Raw genomic sequence first — 27,535 nt, forward strand, 5'->3', positions numbered from 1 at the left:
TATTTTGTAAATCATAAAATATTAAATATTTCATGCATTATTTTTTTGTTATAATTAAATAACACTGGATAGTTGGCAGAGATGCTAGATAATAGGAAAATTTGGTGATAGTTTTTAAAATATATCTCTCAGAGACAATCTATACTCAGTGGTGGCAGAGCATTGGAAGGAGTACTTCCTCAAGGCAAATAAGCAGCCATTTTATTCTGAAGGCTGAATTTTGTGCTCTCTGTCATTATAAATTCAGTTATTGATTTTGACAAGTGCAGAAAGTACTTTACAGAAAATAGATATGACAAGGTCCCTGACTACTAGGTTTGCATCTAAACAAAGGTAGGTGACTTGGCCTCAATAATAAAGCTCATATTCCCCCTTCAGAGGATGGCCAAGCATTCCTATCTTTTCCAGCTATAATCCTGAGGGTTGGGGAAAGTGTGAATACACAGTAAAAAGCAATCAGGTAAGAGGATGAGTTTCAGTTCAGTTCACTTGCTCAGTCGTGTCCGACCCTTTGTGACTTGACGCACTGCAGCACGCCAGGCCTCCCTGTCCATTACCAACTCCCGGAGTTTACCCAAACTCATGTCCATTGAGTCAGTGACACCATCCAACCATCTCATCCTCTGTCGTCCCCTTCTCCTCCCACCTTCGGTCTTTCCCAGCATCAGGGTCTTTTCTTTTTTTTTTTTTTTTTTAATTTCCAAAAAATATTTTTAATGACTGCAAAAATGAAAATCACAGGGTCTTTTCAAATGAGTCAGCTATTCGCATCAGGTGGCCAAAGTATTGGAGTTATTGTTGTTGTTGTTTAGTTGCTCAGTTATGTCCAACTCTTTTGTGACCCCATAGACAAAGTAGACTGCAAGGCTGCTCTGTCCTTGGGATTTCCCAGCAAGAATACTGGAGTGGGTTGCCATTTCCTTCTCGATCCCTGGATCAGCGGATCTTCCTGGGTTTCCTGCTTTGGCAGGTGGATTCTCTACCACTGAGCCACCAGGGAAGCCCTTGTTATTTCTATACATGTAGGTAAAAGTGTGGGTGTATTCATGCACCACAGCTCCTTATCATAAATGGAAACCCAGAAATAGCTCATGTAGACACTGCAGCAGGCTCAGGAGTGCTGACAAACAGGGACTTATGTTTCAATGAAAAAAAAAAAAATTAAGTTTTTATAATGTAGAGTCATTTGTCAACAATTCAGTCTGGATTATGTGATAACTCACCCCAGTTATCTGATAACTGTATTGCTCTTATTCCTCCTAACAAAGTATAAATTCCTTTCTCAATGTGAATGAGGAAGTTCAGCAAATGATTAAATTCATTGAGAAAACAACTTCAAAAATCTCTCTTCAAAGCAAAATATTTTCCCCTTTGCTCTCTTCTGTTAAAGAAAAAACAAACAACTATTCTTCTATCGTAACATTTCAGGCAGAGGATTTAAGAGTTAATGCTTGCCATGGCATCATGCGATCACATCAACAGACACTCTGGGTGGGGCTGTTTATACGATCACATGGTAAGCTCAAGATCAAAATTTGGTGAGTTAACTGAGAAAAAAAGGACAAAAAATTATTTTAACCACTTATTGAAGAATAACATGTATACCCCCAAAATGCACATATCATAGGCATACAAATAAGTAAACTTTTACAAAGAGGGCATGATATAATCAGCACCCAGAAGAAAAAAACAGTATTATCAGTACCCTAAAGGTCCCCCATGTGTCCCCTTTCTAGCCTCTAACCACCTGCCCCAGTAACAACTCTCTTGATGGCTAGCACCAAAACATAGCTTTACTTATTTTTGCATTTCATATAGATGGAATCAGACAGAATGCACTCTTTTGTGCCTGGAAAACTTACATCTGAGAGATACATCAATATTTTTTAACATAGTTGTAATTCATTCATTCTCATGACTAATTAATATAAAATTGTGTGAATATAGAACAATTTAGCCATTGGTTATTTTTTTGATGGGCAGCTGGGTACTTTCCAATTGTTGTCTAACATAAATAGTGTTGCTATGAACATTTTGGTGAAATCTTTGATAAACATCTCCATGCAACAATGTTTGGCATGTGCCATGGAGTAGAATCACTGGGTCATAGGATACGTGTTTTCATTATGAGTAGATATTGCCAAACAGATGTCCAAAGTACAGGTACCAATATACAGCCTCAGAGACAGTGACTGAGGATTCTAGGTGCTCCACATTCTTGTCAACACTAGATATTGCCTTTTTTGTTATAGCAATTCTTGTGGGTATATGGTGGTATTAAACTGTAGTTTTGTTTTTCCTTGATGATTAGATTGAGCCCCCTTTCATATATTTATTGACCATCTGGATATCCCCTTTGCTGAAGTACCTCTTCAAGTCTTCTGTTTGTTTTCCTATTGGGCCATCTGTCTCATTCTTATTGATTTACAGTAGTTCTTTACATATCTTGGATTCAAGTGCAGAATGAGTTATGTATTCTAAAATTATTAGTTAAAAAAATGAAATGGCTCAATTACACAAACAGATTAAAAAACAGAAAGCTGAAGTGTCTGAAATTCAATTGACAAATATTTATAAGGGCTTCCCTCATAGCTCAGTTGGTAAAAAAAAAAAAATCTGCCTGCGATGCAGGGAACCCTGGTTTGATTCCTGGGTCGGGAAGATCCCCTGGAGAAGGGACAGACTACCCATTCCAGTATTCTTGGGCTTCCCTTGTGGCTCAGCTGGTAAAGAATCCACCTGCAATGCGGGAGATCTGGGTTCAATCCCTGGGTTGAGAAGATCCCCTGGAGAAGGGAAAGGATACCCACTCCAGTATTCTGGCCTGGAGAATTCCATGGACTGTATAGCTCATGGGGTTGCAAAGAATCAGACACGACTGAGCAACTTTCACTTTCACATGCCAGGCACTGTGTTAGGCTGTGTGGAAATGAGTTACAACCCATAGACCTTTACCTCAATAAACAGTAGGTTATAACTGCAGATATTCAGGTACAATGTATTTTCTTGTTTCATCTTCCCTCCTATCTCAACATCAAATACCAAACAATTTCAAAGGCCTTTCACTTATAAACATCTGAGAACCAATCCAACAATTAGGGAGTGTTCTTGAACCAAATTCAATAGCTCATTCGACTTTGAATTAAGTGAATCAAATGATAGGAAAGCCTTCTTATTAAATGTTGTGCTTTGGCCTGATGCCCCAGTGTGCTGGCTGAGTTTCACAGTTTCTGGCCAATGATACAGATCATGAGAGAATGAGGAGCTTGTGCAGTCAAGCTGGTCAATTTAGGTGCTAGGAATGCTGCGGACAGAGGCAGAATTTTGGAAACGTGCCTAACAATCCAAGAATCAACATTCAGTTTTCAAAGCTACTAGAAAAAGAGGCTAGAAAGAACTTTCTGTCTAGAACCTGGATTAGTCACGAGAGAGAATCACAGTTAATTGATGCTTGTACTACTTCCTGGAAGGTCCTGCTGCTTTCTAATACCATGTAGCTGAGGCCTCTCACTCTCTCTCAAACTCACTCTTTACTAGTCTCAGCCCAAGCTCATTCAACAGTAATTTCACTAGTCCTAAATAAGGACAATATATATCCAGTTATTGGATATATAAATCCAAGTAACTCATCTCTTTTCATTGACCAGAATCCAAAGTTGAAAACATTTTTGATGGTCATGCTAATTTTGAAGGATATGCTAATATTCCTTAGACTTTAGCTCTTCTTACTCCTATAGTGGGCACTCCCCTAGAGGTCTCAGTGATATGCTAAATTTTAATTTTACTTAGAAATTCTTAAGTTACAAGTACATTCTTAGATAATAAAGGTAATACTAGACTATATTAATTTCTTCATGAAAAGCTATAAGTCTATAGCATAAAACATAATCAGTTCTAGATTATCAAAATTCTAAAATAAAGTTTAAAATAATTTAAAATTATTTTTCAGCTATAAAAGTTTTGCTTCAGAAAACTTGGAAAATAAAACTATAGAGAAATGTAAAACAAAATCACCTACAATCTTATCTGCCTCTGTCTCTGTTACTATTTTGGCATAATTTCTACCCATTATTTATATGTATGCTTTTAAAATAATATCACATATTCTGATTTCCATATTGTTTTTAAAATTAATTTAAAATTCTGGTCTCAGTTTTTCCATGTTTCAAAACTCTTAGTAAATCTAACTCTAATGTTTACATACTATAATGTAAGCATGATGTATCATAATGATTCCCTCTCCTTTGAGGTATTTAGGATTCTTTAACTATTCTCACTAAATCAGCAGTGTTGAGTAAAGACTTTTCTTCAATAAAAACCACTTTTTTATTTTGGAGTTTTTTCCTAAGTATATTCCTAGAATTAAAATATGGTGTAGAGATATTTTAATGATGCACATAATTACAATACACTTCCCAGTAAGATGTTTTCCAATTTTGCAACAATGTCTGTTTTACTTCACCCTAAGAAGAACTGGGTACACATACTTCTGTGTATATCACTCACTAATGAAAATTGGTTTTACTTTCATTGATTTCTGGCAAAGCTGAGCACTTTTCAATCATTTATTAGCCACATGAATTTCCTTATTTCAATTATACATTCATTATCCAAATGTTTATTGAGAATCTACTGGGTACTGGGAATGTTCTAAGCTATAGGGAAACATTATAGAAAAAGCAAAGAAATTCTCTGCCCTTATGAAGCCAGTGGGAAGAAACAATTAATTAAAAAATTACCATGAAACATGTCAGGTTGCGATTAGTACTACTAGGGAAAAATAAAGAAGGTAAAGAGAGAATGAAGAGGGGGTTATTTTAGATAAGAGGTTCAGGATGAGTTCTGTTTAATGAAATATAATGAAACATTTGTGAATCTACACACTATATATTCAATATTTTTACTGTTAACTAGTCCCATAAACTACTCAACTGACAAAAGAGCCCAAACATGATTCTCATCTCTTTCTTTCACCAATTTATTTGAAATTGAGGAAGGAATTGTCAGGAGAAACTGACTGTGATGTTGATTACCATTTAAAATTACATCAATGTACAAATCCAGTCTGTTCTCAAGTTTCTTTGTGCAAATGAGCATCATTTGAGATGTGAGAGGTTTATGTCAAATTTTGTAATTTCTAGCCTCTAAAAAGCTCATGCAAACGTCCTTGGAATCTGGAACTGATAAAATGCTAGAGCTCTGTGAGTTGCATGGATTTTAGCTACCTTAAACAACAATACTAATAAGTATACACATGTTAGGGAAAGTTGGAAAACATTTTGCTGGCCTGTTAATTTATTCAAGTATTTACTGAGTAGATTTCCTCATTAATTCTTCATTTCTAAACTCCTAAATCTCACTGCTCTGTCTCATGAAAAGTTTCTTTGATTTGAAGAGTAAATTTCCAAATCTACTATTTCTCCTCTAACTTCAATATTATAGCCTTATAAACTCTTGGGTTTCCCTGGTAGCTCAGCTGGTAAAGAATCCTCCTGTAATGCAGGAGATCCTGGTTCAATTCCTGGGTCAGGAAGATGCCCTGGAAAAGGGATAGGCTACCCACTCCAGTATTCTTGGGCTTCTCTGGTGACTCAGAGAGTAAAGAATCTCCCTGCAATGTGGGAGACCTGGGTTCAATCTCTGGGTTGGGAAGATTCCCTGGAGAAGGGAAGGGCTACCCACTCCAGTATTCTGGCCAGGAGATTTCCATGGATAGAGGACATGGACAAAGAGTCAGACATGACTGAGTGACTTTCACATGGACTCTTAGTTTTAAGAAGATAAAATAACAAGCAGCATTTCTCTCATCTACCCTAGTATTCTTGCCTTCCTCTCCATATCTCTCCTACTTTGTCCTAAAAGTGGACACTGACAAATGTAAGTATAAAGTTGCTATTCTTTAAAGAATTGACTTGAGATTTTCCTAAGTTATTTTTTAAGTTCCATGAAAACAACTTAAATCTATGAGTGGGTCAATAAAAACACTTCAAAGCAGAGCCCAGGTAGCATTAGCAATCAAAATTCATCATGATGTGCTTAGCACAAAAGGTTTTCTTAATGAATTATCCATTAAGTGCCAGATAAATTAATTGGCATGGACTTTTTTGAAATAAAAAATGTGGAAGGATAGTGAAGCAGTGAAGTGCCCAGGATGCTAAAGGAAATCAATAGGCATTGAGAAGAGGGCTGCAATAACTATTAAGGCAGCTTTCCCCTTTCTGGACTTCCATAAACTTGGAATTTTTGCTCTTCCAACCTCACACGCTTTGCTTACTCTTCTGAAAAAATGTAATATATAAGTTGGCTTCAGACTCCATTTTGGCTTTTGAATCCTAAATGCAAATTTTATATTAAGATCAAAACCTGAGTAGTATATTATTAATTTCACCACCCATATACCCCTTCTTCCTCAGCGGCAGAATTTTAAAGGAAACTAGAGGTCTGGTCACTTTCAGAGTTTAAACTCTATAAAAGGAAAGTAACTTTTACCACATTACTTAGAGCATGAGAAAAGCACTGAGTACAAATCACTTCACTTGAAAACGCTATTTTCCCACTCTTCAACTGCCCCACCTAATGGCAAGAGGCACGAATAGCAACCGTTGTTTTAGATTCCATAGTTGAAGTCCAGCAATAATTGTCATCTGTACAAACTTGCAGTCTGATGATTGAAATACAGCTGCTTCTCTCCTCCCCTTCATAGTCCTACACTCCTCTCCATGTCAATTGCTAACATACAGCCCAGGAAAAAGTCAACCACAAATACGACAGCTCAAAACTCAATCCTAGCCAGTGAAAAGATATGGGAAGAATTCAGCATTACCATTTGAAAATGAATACAGGTACTGTTAAATCTATCTTCTTCTAAATTTATCTCTAATGACAATATTCCTGATTGGAAATGAAGGGTTGTAGTGAGGTTTACATGAGACAACAGATAAAAGTGATTAGCACATTCTTATTCTATTTACCATTAGAGAGGACCTCAGAAATCATTCACTATACCCTGCACCCAATTCACAGAGGAGCAATCTGAGGCACAATGAAGCCTAATGGTCATCCAGAAACCCCACCCATCTTTAGTGGCAGAATACATGTCCTTGAGAAAGGTCCAGCCTGCCACACCGACCACCATTTTCTAATGAGTAAATTCTCCCAGTGTTATACTCTTAACAGGTAAAAAACTGTATTATGCCCTTTACAAGGTTGGGGGCAGGAAGTAAAGGGGAGAATATTTTTAGTTTAAAACCTAGAGTTAAAACAAAAAAACTAGAATATACATCCAACAAAATACAACACAGTATTACAAAAGAAACTTCAGCAAAATAGATTTACCCAGCATGGCCCATAAATGGGGGATCAGTGCTCTGTATAATACTGATCATGCTTTCCAGAGCCCAGGGCTTGGTGTCAAAAACTGGAATTAACTATGATCCTTTAAAAGGTTTTCCATTACTTCTCAACATCAACTTAGAGTTGGCCTATTTGTGTCTCAGTAGTCATTTTTCACTTTCATGCACTGGAGAAGGAAATGGCAACCCACTCCAGTGTTCTTGCCTGGAGAATTCCAGGGACAGCTGAGCCTGGTGGGCTGCCGTCTGCGGGGTCGCACAGAGTTGGACATGACTGAAGTGACTTAGCAGCAGCAGCAGCAGTTGAGTTTGATCTGATTCTATTATATCTCTAAGGACCTATTTAAAATCCATTGTTGGGTTTCACTTTGCTTTGAACCATTTGTTTTGTTGTTATGCCCTTTGAGTTGTTTTGGGCATTGTGTGTGTGTGTGTGTGTGTGTGTTTAACTTAGTTCTTGGTATTGACAATTGACCTTCAGGATACCTGGCCTGAATTTACGTTCTCAAAATGTGGTACAGATTTATTGCTCTAAGAAGTGGTATTTATCCAACTGTGGTCCTTGGACTACCTACGCCCAAATCTTCTGGAGAATTGTTTAACTATGGCATTTCCTGACCCTTCCCAGACAGACTGATCAAAGTCTCATGGAGGGAACTTTAATAATATGAATTTTTCCTGATTATTCAAGTGCACATGACATTGTGAGAGACACTGCCAGGAAAATAAAAAAGATGCCACCCAACCACAAAGTGCAAGGGAAGAAATTAATTTTCTGCTTGTCTCAGAAAACACCCCCACTTGGAACCCTTTTCACCTGGCACTACAGACTGAGCCAGTAGAACTCCTTAAATTAATGAGAGACTTTTCTAGCAGAATTTTCAATGACTTGTTCCTAGTCCCTGTCCTGAGAACAAATTATACAGAAACATAAACAGATGGTTTTCAGTTATCTGTTTTTTAAACAATCTAAGTAAACTGAAAAACACAATGTGTTATTATCAAATAACAGCTGCACCAAAATTTCAACTTCACTAAACTGAAATTCAAGGTCATTTTAAAAGAAGGAGAAAGGTTTTTAATTGAAAACCTCTTTTTAATTGAAAGCCTAGGTTAAACTTTAGGCTAGTCATATTGTTTCATCAACAACTTTGGTCAGTTTTATAAAATGGAAATGTGCTTCCTTCTTTTCTTTTCCATCATCATCTTCCCCACTCCTATTTCTATCCTTTTTGCCCTGCCTATTAATTACTCTATATCTTTACCTCTTGAGAATTTTCTTGAGCCCATTTCTACTTGCTTTCTCGCTCAGCAGGTTTGGAAATCATTCATTTCCTCTGAGAAACTTGGTATCTTGAGTGGCCGTTTCTGGAATTCTTTGCTCTTCCTAGTAGGAAATCTGGCTTTATATATACCCAAGTGCAGAAGCACGTGTGGGTCTGATGAAAAATTAAATGGACAATGAACAGGATGATCCCAAATTATACTGTCTCTATTTCTCTTCTAATGATTACACTAACTGTCCTCCTCACTTCAGGAAAGCACCTTCAGGACCCTGGAAAGGGATGAGGGTGAAATGCAAAGTAATTGGCCACATTAAGACTATGAAAAGATACCCTCTACTGTGTATTGCATGCCCTTAGTTAACAAGACTATGAGCTGATTTCTTACCACCATTATCTTAAGAAGGCACTATTTCTCGTGTCCTTTCCTAGTCTTGAGATAAGCAGGAGAGGGGTAAGACTGAGGAACAGAACACTGACACTGAATTGGAAAGGAGAAGACAGGTCGCAGGGCACCTGCACTGCCCTGCTGAAGATCTGGGCATAGGAGGGGAAGCTACTTGAGAAGAAAGCCTTCTAGCAGCAGGCACCTGGCAGAAGCCTTTCCTACAAATTGATGTATCATTTAATTATATTAACCTCAAAAGATCCCAAAGTTGCCCAGTAGTTTCCAAATAACCATGTATTAGGACTTCCACTGGATAATGGTTAAGACTCTGAACTGCCAAATAACCATTTATTCCCTGATTTCTCCTATTATTCTTTTCCTTTGTAATACTTCATTTAAAGGAAAATTGTCATTTAATAAAAATACTTCTTCCCAAACTCAACATGGAGATGAATCAAGCAATGAGTTGAGGTATTAACAATAATTTTTATTCATAAATTACAAATACTAATAATACTAAAAATCAAGTAAAAAATAATACTAACTGTTTAAAAGTACAAAATCTTCAAAAGAAATCCTTTACTTACAAGTAACAGGCAAATTACCCAGAGTCCCAGGTTTCATGCCCCAGAGGATTGTGCTATTGGGACCAAAGCCCTGGGACTTAGATTTTCTAGATTTCAGGCTGCAAACCACCTTACCTAATCCAGGTAAACTGACAGTGCCTGAAATAAGATGTAGGCAGAGTCACACCCAAAGACTAACCAATCCCCGCCCTAAAAGACTAATCAAAAACTCAAAAGACCTAACCAAGAGTTACTAAAGTTAAAAGTAAAACCTTGGGAAGAAGAGCATTATCCTGGTTAGGGGTTTGGGGCAGAATTTCTGCTGGGTATGTTATCTACAGGAAGAAGAATTTGATCACTCTTTTGCCAATTCTATTGTCCCTGTCTTTGCTAATCTCTCACTAGAAATAACTCATTAGCTCTTTCCTAACCAATCTTCCCCCCTTATGCTCCACTCCCCTTCATAAGACATGCCTTATGAAGTTTCTTCATAAGGGTTTTCTTCTTATGGGTCTCTTCATGCCACCCATCCTTCTAGGAAGCCCCCTTGAATAAGCAGGCAACTCCATCCTAGGTTTATATGTTAGTACTTATTTACTAATATGGCTGTACCTCATGTAACATGATGATTGAAAAGAAGAAAAAAGAAGAATGCTACCTTTTCTCATTACACTTCCTATAATTTTCATGTTGTATTTAGCATTAATATGGAATATGCCTTCTTTCCTTCTTCTGTATGATAACCAATCAGAGCACATGTATGATAACTCCCCATGGAAAAGTATTAATCTTTAAAAACTGTTTCAAATAGCTGTCATTTCAGCATCTAACACACTTGAAAAGAAAGAAATTTTTCAAATTTAGGAGAGAAAAGGAAACCATAAAAATGTTAGAAAACATGGGTGAAATTATCTATAATCTTGGAGTAGAAAAGCATTGTTAAGCAAAATACAAAAATGAGGAAGCTAATATCAATTACTTTGTTACAACACAAAATATGTACCTCCACTGTTTATATTATTCAATTTTACCATAGGTCTATACAATAGTTGGGGAAAATTCTTAAATGAATTAGCTCAGTTTCTTTTTTTTTTTTTTTTTTTACTGAAACATTCAGTTACCATCCTAAACCCTCTTTCCTCACAAAGAATACAGGGATTCTTAGCTGGGGCTAATTTCCAAGTCTGTCTATGTGATAGAATTCATTGCTACTGTAGAATGGAGAAAGGGAAAAGCTTAGTTAAAGCAAGACATGAAGAAATGGGCCAGTTTTCTAACTCCATCTTTTTTGATTTATTCATTAATACACCAGTTAACAAAAAATGTATGGTTTTCATTAAGTTCCCATAAGATCAGACTAACCCGTGCTGAGAGAGAGACAAGTAAAACACATTATAAATGCATCCATACCTTTTTACCCTTTATTATTGCAGAGATATTCTAAAGAAACTCAGAGACTACAGTAACAGGAATAAAATAACCTATTTCATTAACGTCCATTCTTCTGGATTTTAGCATCATTTTATATGACTTAATTTTTGTGGACATGCAAATAATTTTTAGTTTGCATTATCCTACATGACAGACTAAAACTCAAATTTCATATTAGTTTCACAGAAAACAACTCACTTATTTTTTTTTTCTTTTCTGCTGTAATTTTACCTTATAAATTATACTGATCATGATTCTTCTCAGAGTCTAGTCCAGGTGAAACTTGGTAAACAATTTAAAATTTCAGAAGAAAGTTTGAGTAGCAGTAAGGGGAAAGGAAATATGGTATTTGTTATGCAACTATTATATAAGAGATGGTGCTGTGCTAGACATTTTAACATGCCTTAGAGCTCTTAGTTTTCATAACAAGTATACATTGTAGTTATTCTAATCTACATCATTTTGGATGATTTCACTAAGACTCAACTATAGGTCACTGCTGCTGCTGCTAAGTCGCTTCAGTCGTGTCCGACCCTGAGCAACCCCACAGACAGCAGCCCACCAGGCTCCCCCGTCCCTGGGATTCTCCAGGCAAGAACACTGGAGTGGGTTGCCATTTCCTTCTCCAACGCATGAAAGTGAAAAGTGAAAGCGAAGTCGAGCAGTCCTGTCCGACTCTTCACGACCCCATGGACTGTAGCCTACCAGGCTCCTCCATCCATGGGATTTTCCAGGCAAGAGTACTGGAGTGGGACAGCTAGCAATTCATAGGCTGACCTTTGAACACTGGTCTACATAATTTAAGGATTAAGAGTGGAAGGGAACACATCAATAAAGAGGGAGGGAAAGTAAACAGACCACAGGGTTAGCTTTTAAAAGTGTTCAGTGCAAATGCCTTCCCAATTCCTGTGTTGTCTTATCTGCAAAAAAAAGAGAGATAATAACACAGCCTAATTTACAAGGTTATTATGAGTCTTGAATAAGGTAATGTTTGTGAAAATCACTTTGCAATTGAAAAGCATGATATGAATTCTTTGTATAGCAATTATCCCAATGAGGTCTCTGTATACACAAAATAAAGAGCACTTGATAAGAAAATGAAAATGCTACAGAAAAAACTATGGAGAGAAACAGATAGTGACATAGATGATATATAATGACATAATAGATGAAATAACAGATGAGAACTTCTTACTAAATGACAATGGACTGTTTATCCAATTCTGAAAAATACATTTATCTGTCTCTTTAGGGTGTTTTATATTCAATAGTGGAAATAATAAAAGAAAACATTCAGTAGTTTAATTTTAAAGAGGAGGAAAAATCTAGGAAAGCTCAAGTGAAAACAGAAAGCCATGAAAAATAGAAAGCACAACAATCTAATCACAGAAATATTTTCAAGTCTGGGGATCAAAATATGTACTTGACAACACATTTTAGGCTCATGATTTCTAAAATAAACCATTTCTTAGATGCTGCAAAATCATGCTATCTTTAGAAACTAAACTATTGTAGAATTTGAAACAAAGGATTACGTATCTGTCAAAGATGGACTCCACATATTGGTACCTGTGAAGGTGTGCACCAGCGGAGTGGAAAGATTAAGCAAGAGTAACGCACATGGCACAGACCTAGAGGTTAGCATACTAGCGAGGCTAGTCAGAAAGAGAACAACAAACACCATATGATATCACCTACATGTGGAATCTAAAAGACAACACAAAGGTCTGTGTCTATGAAACCCCGAAGCAGACTCACAGACACAGAGAACAGACGTGTTTGCCAAGGCGGAGAGAAGGATTGGGAGTTTGTGATTAGCAGAAGCAAACTAGTATATACAGGATGAATAAACAGCAAGGTCCTATTGTATAGCGCAAGGAACTATATTCACTATCCTGTGATAAACCATCACGGAAAAGAATATTTAAAAGTATATATATATTTACTTATTTAACTGAATCACTTCGTTCTATACCAAAAATTAACACAACATTGTAAGTCAACTATACTTCAACCGTTTTTTTTTTTAAGAGAATAAGGTACACAAACCAAACTAGTTTGCTCCTTTGCACATACAAGGAGAGCACAGTTGTTTTTAAAGCAAGGAACAAAAACAAAAACCTCTATATGACTAAGTAGATTTAGTTGATTCCTAAAATTATCTTGTGCAGGATATGTAAAGAGAAATGCATTGTTTTCAGAGAAAGGATATTGATGAAGACTATGTTGATCTGAGGCAGAGGAAAGGATTAACTCACCCAAGGAGTGATTTGAATAAAAGCTCTTGCTATTCCAAAACTCAAAGGTATTTTATAAAACTGTTTTCTAGAAAGGATGAAAATCTATCTACTCACTTAGGCAAATCTAGCCACTCAAATCTGAAAGACTACTCTAATTAGAAATGAGACATTTGGAAAAACATACTCAAAAGGTCATATGGTTGACATGGTCAATTTACTAAGAGATATTGCTGTGTTTGCATAGATGCCATCTTAAAATCTATGTACAGTTATAAGAAAGAAACTAACTTAATATTCTTCATCCCTACACCCACATGACAGTCTAAAAACCCACTTTGGATTAAGATGTACACATAGAACTTAAATATTTTAAAATACCTTGACTATTCACTTTTATTATCAAAACCTACATAATTTTGGGGGGATTTCCCTCATATTCTATGCTATTATTTCAAATATTTATATTGCAGGTATATTAAACACAAGTACTAATTCCTTTTTGTACCTCAGTTTGTCCATCAAATACAGATAACAATGGCACCCATATTATAGAATTTTGGTTTTGAAGATTAACTAAAATGACTAAATATTAACTAAATATTAACTAAAATGATTAAATATTTATAAAGTGTTGGCATTTGGCTTCACTTAATGAATCTTCATTATAAAATATTGTATTACAAAAGTATTTTATAAGGTAATTTGAAACAGTATAGCTTATAGTACTCTAATGGCAGAAAGCAAAGAGGAACTAAAGAACCTCTTAATGAGGGTGAAGGAGGAGAGTGAAAATGCTGGCTTAAAGCTACATATTAAAAAAACTAAGATCATGGCATCTGGCTCCATCACTTCATGGCAAATAGAATGGGAAATGGTAGAAGCAGTGACAGATTTCCTCTTCTTGGGCACTAAAATCATTGCAGATGGTGACTGTAGCCATGAAATTAGAAGATGATTGCTTCTTGGCAGGAAGGCTATGAAAAACCTAGACAGTGTGTTAAAAAGCAAAGACGTCACTTGCCAACAAAGTGTCCATATAGTCAAGGCTATGGTTTTTCCATTAGTCATGTATAGTTGTGAGAGCTGGACTGTAAAGAAGGCAGAGTGCTAAAGAATTGATGCTTTCGAACTGTGGTGTTAGAGAAGACTCTTGAGAGTTCCTTGGACTGCAAGGAGATCAAACCAGTCAATCCTAAAGGAAATCAACCCTGAAAATTCACTGGAAGGACTTATGCTGAAGCTGAAACTGCAATACTTTGGTCACCTGATATGAACAGCCAACTCATTGGAAAAGACTGATGCTGGGAAAGATTAAAGGCAAAAGAAGAGGGTGACAGAAGATGAGATGGTTGGATGGCATCACCAATGCAATGGACATGACTTGGGCAAACTCCAGAAGATGGTGAGGGACAGGGAATCTTGGTGTGCTACAGTCCACGGGAATGGGAAGAGTTGAGCTGTGCAACTGAACAATAGCTTAGGCCAAGTATTCCGGTACTAGGGTATATACACAAAATATTTGAATGACCCCAAGCATTGAGACTTCTGTGGACAAACAAAATGAACAAAGCCCTCTTGCCAGATAATCATATGACATTCAGAGTCCTTCCCAGCATTTCTGGGCATACCTGAAGTTGAGAAACTTGTGCGTTGTTGTTTAGTCACCAAGTTGTATGGAACTCTTTTGCAGCCCCATGGACTAGAGCAGGCCAGGCTCCTCTTTCATGGGATTTCCCAAGTAAGAATATTGGAATGGGTTGCCATCCCAGGGAATCACTGGGCTTCAGGGATCAAACCCACATCTCCTGCATTGGCAAGTGGATTCTTTACAACTGAGTCTTCAGGGAAGCCCAGCTTGTGTGTATTGAGGTGGGATTTGTCACAGCTCCCTTTGAACAACTGTCCCAGTTAGTATACCATCACTGCTTCCTCCCTGCGCTTTTCTTCCCAGTCTCAAGTGTGAATACAGTCTTCTTCCTCCTCACACCTTGGGGTAAAATTGTTACAATGCTGTTGTAATTACAGGCTTAAAGAAAGATTTGAGGGGAAAGAAAAAAAATAAGCAAAGCAAACAAACAAAATCTTTAAACCCCAACAACTCAGTGGTTTTAACCAGGCCATCTCCACTGTGGGGACCATTGGTAAGTCCCCACCTGCTTCCATATGCGGGGGCTTTCTCCCATCTTTTCACTCCCCAGAGTCCTCCAGAACACTACTCCCTGAATTGTATCTCCCTTGAATAGCCAGGGGCATGTTAAAAAATTCTTGTACTTTATTATGCAAAAGAGGTTACTTTCCTTAAAATGTAACCTTTCTTTCTAACAAGACTGGGGGCCTCCATTCACAGTTAAAATGTGTCCCTAAACAAAAGTCTCCTCTATTTTCTTTCACTATACAGAATGCAAAAACATTTGGAGTTTAAAATATAACATTGTTGCCCAACTGTATGTATCTGCCTGCAATGCAGGAGACCTGGGTTCAATCCCTGGGTCAGTAAGATCCCTTAGAGAAGGAAAAGGCAACCCATTCCAGCATGCTTGTCTGGGAAATCCCATGGACAGAGGAGCCTGGTGGGCTATAGTCCATGGGGTCACAATGAGTCAGACAGGACTTAGCAACTAAACAACAACAACAACAACAAATTAGATTCTGCTGTTTATAGATATATACACAATTGAAAGTGAAAGCATTAGTCAGTCATGTCCAACTCTGCAACCCCGTGGACTGTAATCCACCCAAAGTTGGAATAGTTCACACCAGTAAAGAACTATTACTTCATATTTTAATTATACTCTTGCTGGGTATAGAATGCTAGGTTAACCGTTTTGTCTCAAGACTTAAAAAGATGCCACTCCTTCATCTTCTTACCTGCATAGTTTCTGAAAACTTTTAGCTAACTCTCCTTACTGCTTTATAAGCATTGTCTTTCTCTTTCTTGATGGATGTGTCTGCCTCTTGCCAGATTCAGGGTTGGTTGGCTGTTTTCCAACTTCAGTTCTCTGATGGATTCACATTCTCTTATGAATGTGCTGTGTGTCTGGATTTTCACTTATTGGAAGGATGGGAATGGCATTCTTTGCAACTTTCTACATCTCTGAGCTTAAACTAGAAGATGGACAGTTCACCTCATAATTCCTCTATGTTCTAAAGTTACTCTTCTAGGAGTAATAGAAGTAATAGGGGTTTGGTGCTTGTTTGGACTCACTGATAATTCAGTACACTTGAATATTTTTAGTGGAATGAGTATACTCTTGACTGAGAACTGACCTTGCTTATGCAAACAATATATCTAAAAAACAATAAAAATTTTATCAGAACTTTGAAATATATTGATGGAAGACCATCTCATAATCTCCTCAGAAAACACTTGGTCATAAGAAAACTCTATCAGAAATATTTTCAGTTATATCTATTGTAAGACACCTTTGTCAATATCTAACTCATCCATTTTTAAAGGGGGGTGTTTTTTACTTTTCCTTCTCACCTTAAAAGGTTTTCAGCCTTGTTTTGGAAAGTCAGAACATACAAATGCTTTCTAAATAGACAAAAACACTACCCACTGGAGGAGATGCTCCTCTCTGACTACTTTGCCAATTACTCCATTTATTTTGGGTGAGGAGATAGATCCTCTGAATCCCTGCATGAGCAATTCCAAAAAAAAAAAAGAGAATCTTTTATGTCTCCATATGCACACATACTGAAGATTTCTCATTGTTCCCTCAACATCCTTGTTTGCCTTCAAATATCCCTTCAGAGACTATCATTTCTGAGCAACATCTAGGTCTCTCTTGATATGATTCATCTTCTATTGAAAGGCTATGTAATGGCCTCTTCTAGAAAAACATAAGTTGGGCATTTAATATTTTAAAGTACAACTCAGAGATGAAGACCTGTAAAACTTTTTTTTTTAATGAATTTGTAGAAAAGATTATTTTTGTCATAGCACTGTGGTAGTATTGTTTGTTTTTAGTAGTTGTTATACATTTTGTTTTTAATGTTCAGTGAGCCAGATTCTCTGAAGAGCTTAAATCCCAACCTAGAATGTTAATTCTCTGAACCTCTGGTATATCATTTGGTGACAGCTCTGTGGGGTATGAGTGTTGTAGTACAGTCAAATATTTGGTGAGGACTTAATAAATACTGTTGACTCACTTAAATTCAGGAGGCCAAGGGCTATAAACGTGGCCAAATCATGAGTATAGAAGCACTAACACCAACACAGAAATCCAGATTGCCATAATGGTAAAGGATTTGGGAGGATGACAGTTATGATACTAAGACAGTTTTAAGCTAAATATTTTATTCCCAATCCCTGTGCTAATAATGGGGCTGTACCCCCAAATTCCATGTGTGTGGTATATGACTAATGTAGGCAATAGAAGGAACTCAGAAGCGAGGTCAGGGCTCTAACTACATAACCATTAATCATTCTTGGCCTTGACAATATCCACAACTTAGGGGACCATTTTGAACCATCAGGAATAACTTTTTCTAACAATAAAAGTAAAGGATTTTTGTTAATCTGTTTATAATGGGCCAATTCTATTAAAAAAAAATGACTACGGCTTACAAGACTTGGTACAGAAGCATGTGATACAACTGAGGATCACACAACACTCTTTGGGGATGTTTTTTGCTTTGTTGTTTTGGCTTTTTATTCATTTTTAGTTTTCAATGTGCTTTCAGTACTGTTTTCTTATTTTACTCTTAAGAAATCATAGTAGATAGTGAGAGCATTTGATAATAATCTAATGATTTATGGTTTTCTCAACCTTCTCCCACCAGGACGCAAAGTGGCAAAACCAAGACGGTAACTCAGGAACTTACGGCTCATGTTTGGGCTGCCTTTGGAAGCACAGACCTTGGAAAACTATGTAAACACAGTGATCATTTTAATTGAAATTGTTTTTTAACCTTCAAAACCCTTCCTTAGAGATGGCCATTTTAATAATCCAAAATGATATTTAATTTAAAAAATATAAAACTGCTTTTAGTTAAAACTAGGTGGCCTTCATAAGTAAACTTGTTTTTTTTCTGGAATGATAAACTACTAATAGAAAACATCAACAAATTATCACACTTTTCTTCACAATTTCACTTTGTTATAGAGCAATACTATCTGTAGGAGTCATTCTTTAATATTCATCATCAACTCAACAAAACTTCTATCCATTTTTATGTATCTTTGATGTTTACATTGTGAAGTACAATATATACAATTATTTCTTGGATATAATCATTCAGAATTCAATTTTAACTTGCAATTGCCCCAAAATGAAATAGCAAACACATCACATTATCAGGAAAAAAAAAAAGTGGAGATTTATTCCAAGGCAACAATGTAATGATTGACTCTGGCCACTAAAATTGTCATGCTATTGATTTTGCAGCAAATGGTGGCTGATCATCCCCTATTCTTTCAGACCTATTCTCCATACTCACATTCACTTAGAATTGGCTATTCTTGTGCTATTGTTGATTACCCGAAAAAAATTCTTTTTAACCACTTGAAATAATCTATGTTTCTGCAACAATGAGTGTAATTGACAATCATGGCACATTATTCACAGTTTAAAATATCCTGCCAAAGAGGATAGCCAGGATGCAAAGAACAAGTGCACAGGAATGTAAGAGAGACATAACTTCAGCATCCCTGGGAAGAATTAAGGATTAAAGTGGGACAGGCATGGCTGGTCAGAGTTGGGTGGGGAGATGAAATAATAAAAAGAAAATTACAAAAGTTATAAATTCAGTTGTCAAATATGCTCTGTAAGAGTAGAGATCATATGTATCTTACTGACTGTTGGATACCCAGAGGCTAGCAAGCACAGTTTCTAACACACAGTAGCATTCAAAAAAGATTTTTTGAATTTTGTACAGGAAGAGCATAAGCAGGAAGGCAAGATTAATGACCAAAGAAATAGGACCTCTGAAACTATAAGGTCTCATTTCAGTTTATTGCTAATAAAGACATAAAAAAGAAGATTATTTTGGTTTGCTTTGTACTTTGCATTTTTCAGAGCATCTTTAGCAATAGTATCTCCTCTGACCTTTGGACTTAAAGAGAGACCATAGAGAAAAATCCAGCTTCCATATATTTAACTTCATCACGATTCTAAGCTGCTACAATTCTGTCTGTCTCATACCTTAGGTGGTGAGGGATATAGCAAAGAAAGGAGACCAGTCTGGAAAAAGATCCATTATTTTTTACTTTAACCATAAAACCCCCAGAACAATCAGTCTTACAGAGTAACTGTGAAGAACAATAAATGTAGGTATCTCTGAAGTGCCCTAACAAATGTATCATTCTTTCCAAATTTCTTTTCAGTCTCCCCTCTTCAAGTAGGCACCAATGGAATGAAATGGTATATTTCTCAGTTTGGTCCATTAAAAGAGCAGTTGCCTCCCAAAATTCAGCAGCGCAAAAGCACAACTGGAAAAAATTATTTTTTAAGTAAAAGATAACTTTGATTTACAAATTTTGGACATCTGAAGTCTTTTGTGACAAGAGAAAGAAATGGTCTAGGAAGCCTCTGGGCATATTTCACCAAGTGGGCTCCTGGCTCCTGGTATCCAAACTGGGAAGCCCATTTCTAAGGGCTTTAAATTCAGAATGTTAAGTATTTCTTGGATACTCTGTGCCCTCCAAACAGCAGCACAGGATTTGTTTTCAATTTTGAACAAACACAACAATTCTATTTAAAAAAAATAGGGAACATCAATTAAAAGACAGATATCTGGTGAGTGACAATTTTATCCAAGTGTGGAGCATCTAAAAGAATCCTAACTCAGAGGATAGCTTCATCAAGAAACCAATCAATCCAATTGAGCATAAGACATTGTGCATCTCTCCAAACTGGTAGGAAGAAAATGATGCAGGATACTAGGAAATTGAGCATTTAATGTGAATTACTACAAGATACATTATAATTTAATACATAAGAGAGTTGCTTAAAATACCACTTCTGGGCATACACACCGAGGAAAGCAGATCTGAAAGAAACACGTGCACCCCAATGTTCATCACAGCACTGTTTATAACAGCCAGGACATGGACGCAACCCAGATGCCCATCAGCAGACGAATGTAAGGAAGCTGTGGTACATATACACTATGGAATATTACTCAGCCTTTAAAAAGAATTCATTTGAATCAGTTCTAATGAGATGGATGAAACTGGAGCCCATTATACAGAGTGAAGTAAGCCAGAAAGATAAAGAACATTACAGCATACTAACACATATATATGGAATTTAAAAAGATGGTAACGATAACCCTATATGCAAAACAGAAAAAGAGACACAGATGTACAGAACAGACTTTTGGACTCTGTGGGAGAAGGCGAAGGTGGGATGTTTCGAGAGAACAGCATCAAAACATGTATATTATCTATAGTGAAACAGATCACCGGCCCAGGTTGGATGCATGAGACAGGATGCTCAGGCCTGGTGCACTGGGAAGACCCAGAGGGACTGGGTAGAGAGGGAGGTGGGAGGGGGGATCGGGAAGGGGAATACATGTAAATCCATGGCTGATTCATGTCAATGTATGACAAAACCCACTACAATATTGTTAAGTAATTAGCCTCCAACTAATAAAAATAAATGAAAAAAATAATAATAATAAAAAAGAGAGTTGCTTAATGAGGAAAAATTAAAATATATCCAGTTCATTCTCTAGATGAAAAGATTTATAAAAATTCATAAGTTCAGAGAATGCCAACAGAGATATTATAAGGAAATATATTTTAGATTAAAAAAAAAATCCCTAACTTAAAAATACACTATCACTATAGAAATTTCTATGTGCCTCTCCCCTCATCTGTATCTTTACTTCTTACTCCTGGTGAGTATAATGGCAGAGGCATTAATAGAACTGGGCGACTCAGATAATCAGGTCTGAAATTTACAAACCTCTAAAATGTTAGCTCAAATGGTAAGCCCACTGGAAGGACAAGGAACTTTGGAGATTTATGTTACTGGATTGGATATTAAGAACAAAAAATACAAAATAAGCAAAATGGAAATAGTAAAGGGAGGAAATATATTTTTGAGTAAAATTAAAATTATCCCCTAAGATCTATGAATTACTGATTAGGACCTCAGAAATCATCACGGAGTACCCATAACATAAAATCTAGAAAACAGGAAATGAAGAGAAACATGTTAATTGCATAATTTTCAGTATTGTCTAGTTGAGAGAATATGTGGTCTCTAGAAAATTGGTTGCCAATCTTTGGGCGTAAATATAACAGTGACTTATTGGGATCATCCCTTAAAAATAAAAAATAAACAAATAAATAATAAACCAAACTCAATGCTATGGACTAAACGCTGTGCCCTCCAAATTTCATATGTTGAAATCCTAAATTCCAATGTGATGATATTGAAGGTGTGGCCTTTGGGAGTAATTAGGATTAGACAAGGTCATGAGGTGGGGTCCTAATGATAGGATTAGGACCCTTATAAGAAGAGACACCAGAGGGCTTGCTCCCTCTTCCTCTCATATGAGGACACAGTGAGAAGGCCAGGAAGACAGCTCTCACTAGGAACCAAATTAGCCAACTCCTAGATCCCAGACTTCAGCCTCCAGAACTGTGAGAAATAAAATTCTCCTGTTTAAGTCACCTAGTCCACACTATTTTGTGATGGCAGCCTAAGCTGATAATATACTCTTTGCCCCAATTCTTTGATTTCATGTTTACTCGAGAACTGATTTTCTTTTCTTTTTTTTCATTTATTTTTATTAGTTGGAGGCTAATTACTTTACAATATTGTAGTGGTTGTTGCCACACATTGACATTAATCAGCCATGGACTTACATGTGGGGAACTGATTTTCAATTCAGTTTTTGAATGGGTACAACATGACCACATAACTGATAGGAAATAGAACTCTCACCTAGTTTAAACACCCATTTTATGCCTGAAGCTTTAACATGATATAGGTATTGACTATATATAGGTCTTGGAAGCTATACTTGAACCCCTTTAGTGAGAGGAACTGGGTTCATTTCCAGGCATTTCCATTTGATTCATTTCTGGACCAGACACTATCACTCTACTCTATAGATACAAGAAAGCATCTGCAAACCTCAAGATAGAATTTATTAAACAACTATTATGTGATAGATGTTTTCACCTCAGTATGATATTTTTTCTACCTTACAGATACAGACACTAAGGCTCAAAAAAATTAAGTAATCTACTAATGATCAGATCTTTAAGCATCAGAGGGGATTGATTCCACATCACTGAACTCAACAACTATTTTCTTTTCACCACACCAGTGATCTCCAAACTATACTGATTTTGAAAACAGATGACATTAAAAAGTAAGTATAAATCTAAATACTTTTATATTCCTTTTAAAGCCCACTTTGGAGAGATTGCTGTACTTTATCACATTAGCTCCCTTATGCTCGAGAGACAATAAAATGCTAGATCAGTGAAAGTATATTCATATTGGAAAATGTCGGAACCTAACATTTGGAAACAATGATTATTATTCTGAACATGGAGACTAGTAAATCTACTACTTTAAAGATGATTTTCAACAGAACTACAAGCTTCAAGTGTTAAATTTTTAACCTTAGGAGAGCCATATTGTATTAATACTTCATTGGAGAAATGTCAAGGAAAACTTGAATCACAGATCTGATGCTGGGGTCACTGTAAATGGCTCCTTTCCTTTTGGAACCAATGGATTAAAAAGAGTCAATAGTGGGGTAGAGTCTTGACTACTGTAGCAAATTAAACTATTTGATTAAAAACAGAATTGTTACTATAAGCATCTTCATAAAAATTTCTAACATATTTTAAAACTAAGTTCATGGCATCTGGTACCATCACTTCATGGCAAATAGATGGGGAAACAGTGGCAACAGTGACTGACTTTACTTTTGGGGGCTCCAAAATCACAGCAGATGGTGATTGCAGCCATGAAATTAAAAGATGCTTACTCCTTGGAAGGAAAGTTATGACCAACCTAGATAGCATATTAAAAAGCAGAGACATTACTCTGCCAACAAAAGTCCATCTAGTCAAGGCTATAGTTTTTCCAGTAGTCATGTATGGGCGTGAGTTGGACTATAAAGAAAGCTGAGCACCAAAGAATTGATGCTTTTGAACTGTGGTGTTGGAGAAGACTCTTGATAGTCCCTTGGACTGCAAGGAGATCCAACTAGTCCAACCTAAAGGAGATCAGTCCTGGGTGTTCATTGGAAGGACTGACATTAAAGCTGAAACCCCAGTACTTTGGCCACCTCATGCGAAGGGCTGACCCATTGGAAAAGACCCTGATGCTGGGAAAGATTGAGGGCAGGAGGAGAAGGAGACGACAGAGGATGAGATGGTTGGATGGCATCACCGATTCAATGGACATGAGTTTGGGTAAACTCTGGGAGTTGGTGATGGACAGGGAGGCCTGGCGTGCTGCAGTTCATGGGGTTGCAAAGAGTTGGACACGACTGAGCAACTGAACTGAACTGAACTGTGTTAACTATTCTCTTTCTGTCCTAAATGCTATGCTTTGCAAGTAGCAGGGGGAAAAAATCCTAGATGTCTACAACTAAATGCTGCTACAGAGTAAATTAAAAGGCATCATGTAAACATATTTGAGGCTGGAGAAAGCAAGTTTTAAATAGAGACATTCATTGATCTATTATGATTCAGAATAGTAAGTAAAAAATTAAACCTTTTTCTACATGGGATTTTCCTGCTATGAAACTTATAGTAGGGTAATAATTCACCGATCACTTTTCCAATCATTATTTTGAGATAGGATGGTTTTACAGTAAAATGTAAAATTCTGTAATTACCGTGTAAGTGTCACGTGTTCAGTCCCATTAAAGCAAAAGTCAGAACAACAAGAATTGTCCCCAGATTCAACAGATGACAAAGGCACTTCCTGAGTTTAACGACACAGAGAGAAATCTGAGCTATGCCCTTGATGTATGGATAAAGAACAAAAACCTGGTGGAAAATGTGGCCTTAAGCACCCGAAGAGGCATAAAACACAAAGCAGTCATATGAGAACTTTAATTATATTTGCAAAAATAAAATGCCAGTCCAATAGAGATGGCTTGAAAACTTGGAAAAGAGATAAGTCCCTCATATCACAAAACTTGTAGGAGAATCTTCTCCTTGTCATAGCCACTGGGATCATGTCTCACTTTTTGCACTGTCCAATGTTCAGTTCCTCTCTTTTGTACCTACTACTACTATAAATTATCCTCCCAAACTAGCAAAATGTCACTTAAAGTAAAAGTGGTTTGCTTATATTTAACATTTTTCATGCATCCCTTCCAAATAAAGGAAGAATTCAGAGCACTCATCACTAAAAGGACACTGTACCAGGTCTTCAAAGAGAGGAGAAAAATATGAACACTGCTTTAAGTACTCAAGAACAAATCAGGTGACTATCATAAATAAAGATGGTCTTTTTTCCCCTCCCATTTTGTGTGCCTTAGGTTTTCACAATGACAGATAAAAGATACACAGAGACATGCAGGGAGGAGCAGAGGCCATTTTCAACACTTAGAACATTCCCTTTTATTTTCAAATGTCATAATGCCAAAGAAAAATATTCTCAGGTCCAAAATTTAATTAATTATTTAAACCTTCCTCACCAAAAATGGGAAATATCTAAGTGTACAATTTTGAACCCTGAAAAAAAAAAAATTTTTGAACCCTGTTACAGCAAAGACTTAAGGAGCAGGGATGACATTCTTCAGCTAGTGCAAACTAAACTTTAAAAACTCTAAAGTGACAAGTTTTCACTAGGCAGAGAGCCTGGCTCTTTTCTCTGATAAACAGCAGTCTCTTGCTCAGAGTCATTTAATTAAGTGGAAGCACTTTCTTTATGCCAGTGGATTCTCAAGACGCTAAGAAGCAGTGAAATGAGAGCTCTCCTGTTCACATTTGGACAAATGTAGGCAACTCAGATTCTCTTAATCTTGGAAGCATGAGCCTTTCCACCAAGATGAAAATTTCTGCATTAAGCAAATATAAATAGGAAATCTCCTAGCATCATTAAGTACTCAGAGTTCCTTAAAGTCACAGTCCAATTAATTGTTTGCTTTTAGAATATTTTTCCCCAAGAACAGGGAAATGTTTAACAGTAAGTTTTAAATTATCCATAATATTCTCTTTTGCCTCTATACATTTTCTTCATATGGCATGTCTCTGAAATTTAATAAAAGAAAGAAGTATTATGTGAATGATTGCATTCAAATTTAACCTAAGAAAAACTCAGTAACAGGAAGATATTTTTGCAGTTTGGTAATTTGTACGCAGGTCACCTTCTATCACAATGAGAAACTGTGTGATAATAGAAGGAATTCCAGGCTCCATGCCATGGCCCTTGATTTTACATAATAATCCATACATCTGAACACCATAATAAAAAAAGGAATCTGGACATTCCCTCAGAGTTTGTTGAATTTCCTTTGTTGGTTATTAAACAAAGTTACTACCCAGTCCAAGAACAGGCACACTTTGGGATACACCCTCATTTGTTTTTAAAAACCCTACTGGGCACTATATTTCCTTCCCCATTACTCCTGCATCACTCACCCTTAAAAGCTGGATGGTAATTAATTCTACAGAAAGAATTAACGATGGCCTTGGGCCATCACCAAGAATCACTGGTTGTAACACAAAAGCATTCTGTACTAGAGAAATGTGTTTGCATTTGTGGTTTTTCTGATGCCTTCAAACGAATGTTCCTACGTCATAACTACATCTGTTTGGATGCCTTTTTTTCCCTTGGGTAAATGAACAAAGGGACATGTTCTTAGAGTTTGCCTGATGGAAATCAACAGTCTACTTTCATTCTTGCCTTGTGTAGCTTTCTTTGAGCTGCTCTGTTTGTTCATGCTTTCTTTCATAAATTAGTAGAAATTTAAAAATTATCACAAATTTGGTACCTTAAGAACACTAAGTGAATAAGACAATCTCTATCAAAAATAAAACAAAAAATTAAAGGAGAAAAGAGATTAGAGACATACTCCAGGATAGAAAACTCATAGAAGTGATGACCCACTGATTAAGTGTTCACATTTTTCATCAAGTACGTGAACTTGCAGAATGTGATTGATTGAAGTACCCTGTAATGTAAGTTCAATTTACCCTTTTGGACTAGCCTGGGAAGTTTGCTACTCAAGACATAAATTTCTTCAGTTTCAACTTTTTATATTTTATGCATGCATCTAAAAATCAGGGTGTCCGATATCTTGCCAGTGGACATATACAAATGAATGGTAAGGCATGTAAACTGGCTGAAAGAGAATTCCCATCAAATGTCAACCAGGCCACTGAGACAAACAAGTCTTCATTTGTTAATAAGCTGTGTACAATTAGAGAACTGAAAGTCAACCAAGGGTTTCTCACAAGTCTGATCATGAAAGCACAGTATTAAAATCCAAAAGAAAACAGTAAAAAGTTGTGGGTACACAGTTTTAGAAAATAAGTGAAACAAAAGGTACTTACACTTTTGCTCCGGGAAAGCAAATCACAGGTATTTCTTTTCATGGTGGTGCTTTAAGTAATTCAAACAGGCAATAGTTGTTTCCAATGTCACTGCTCTCACTGCAACAATTATCCACTCAAAACCCAATTGGCATTCTGAAGAGAAAGGCAAGGAAATGTTTAATCAAGTATATGATTAACACATGCACTTTGAAATGCTATCTTACAGTGGGACAGTAATTCTTCAATTATTCATCAAAACAGGCTAAAACGGTGCCGTGTCTAAGCTGTAAAAGTACACACAAGCAACATTTCCAAAACAGCTTTTGTTAAATGTAAGTTAGAGATTTCAGGCACCATCTGTTTTTCATTAAATATTTAAGTCTACATTTCTAGTGGCTGAAAAAAAAAAATAGGTATGGTAGTCACAACCTAAAGTTACACATATGAAATGAAGATGCATACTGACTTGCGTATGTCCTGATTCTGGCTGGCACAGCTAGGGACTTCTCAATTTTCCACCTCGGGATCGCTAAAGTAGCTTTGTTCACTGCTGGAATCTTACCCACATCTGAAAGCCCTCTGACCATGGCATCATGGCCTCTTGTTTCACTGGCAATAATCTACAGTACGTGGAAGACATCCCAGTGGCTCTTCAGTGAATTAGTGACCTTCCTACCTATTCAGTTCAAAGAGGTTCCAAGGAATGCTTGAGAGAAATTGTTTACCTAGTCAAGCAGCAACTATTATCTTAAGAATATTCCACAGCAGCTGCCACATGAAAGACATGATAGCCACATTGCCTAC

The 27,535-nt window shown here is 36.7% G+C and overlaps 1 long non-coding RNA gene across 2 annotated transcripts in view; it reads right to left on the reverse strand.

Moving 5' to 3' along the window:
• LOC110129858 (uncharacterized) overlaps positions 1–27,535 on the reverse strand; it is a 378,298-nt gene that overhangs the window by 152,737 nt on the left and 198,026 nt on the right. For both annotated transcript variants that reach the window (XR_011491241.1, XR_011491242.1), the window contains exon 2: positions 26,750–26,884. This is a non-coding gene — a long non-coding RNA (uncharacterized lncRNA). The remainder of the gene's footprint in view (positions 1–26,749; positions 26,885–27,535) is intronic.

The sequence above is a fragment of the Odocoileus virginianus genome, chromosome 14 (genome assembly GCF_023699985.2).
Source record: "Odocoileus virginianus isolate 20LAN1187 ecotype Illinois chromosome 14, Ovbor_1.2, whole genome shotgun sequence".
NCBI classification, from domain to species: Eukaryota; Metazoa; Chordata; class Mammalia; order Artiodactyla; family Cervidae; genus Odocoileus; species Odocoileus virginianus.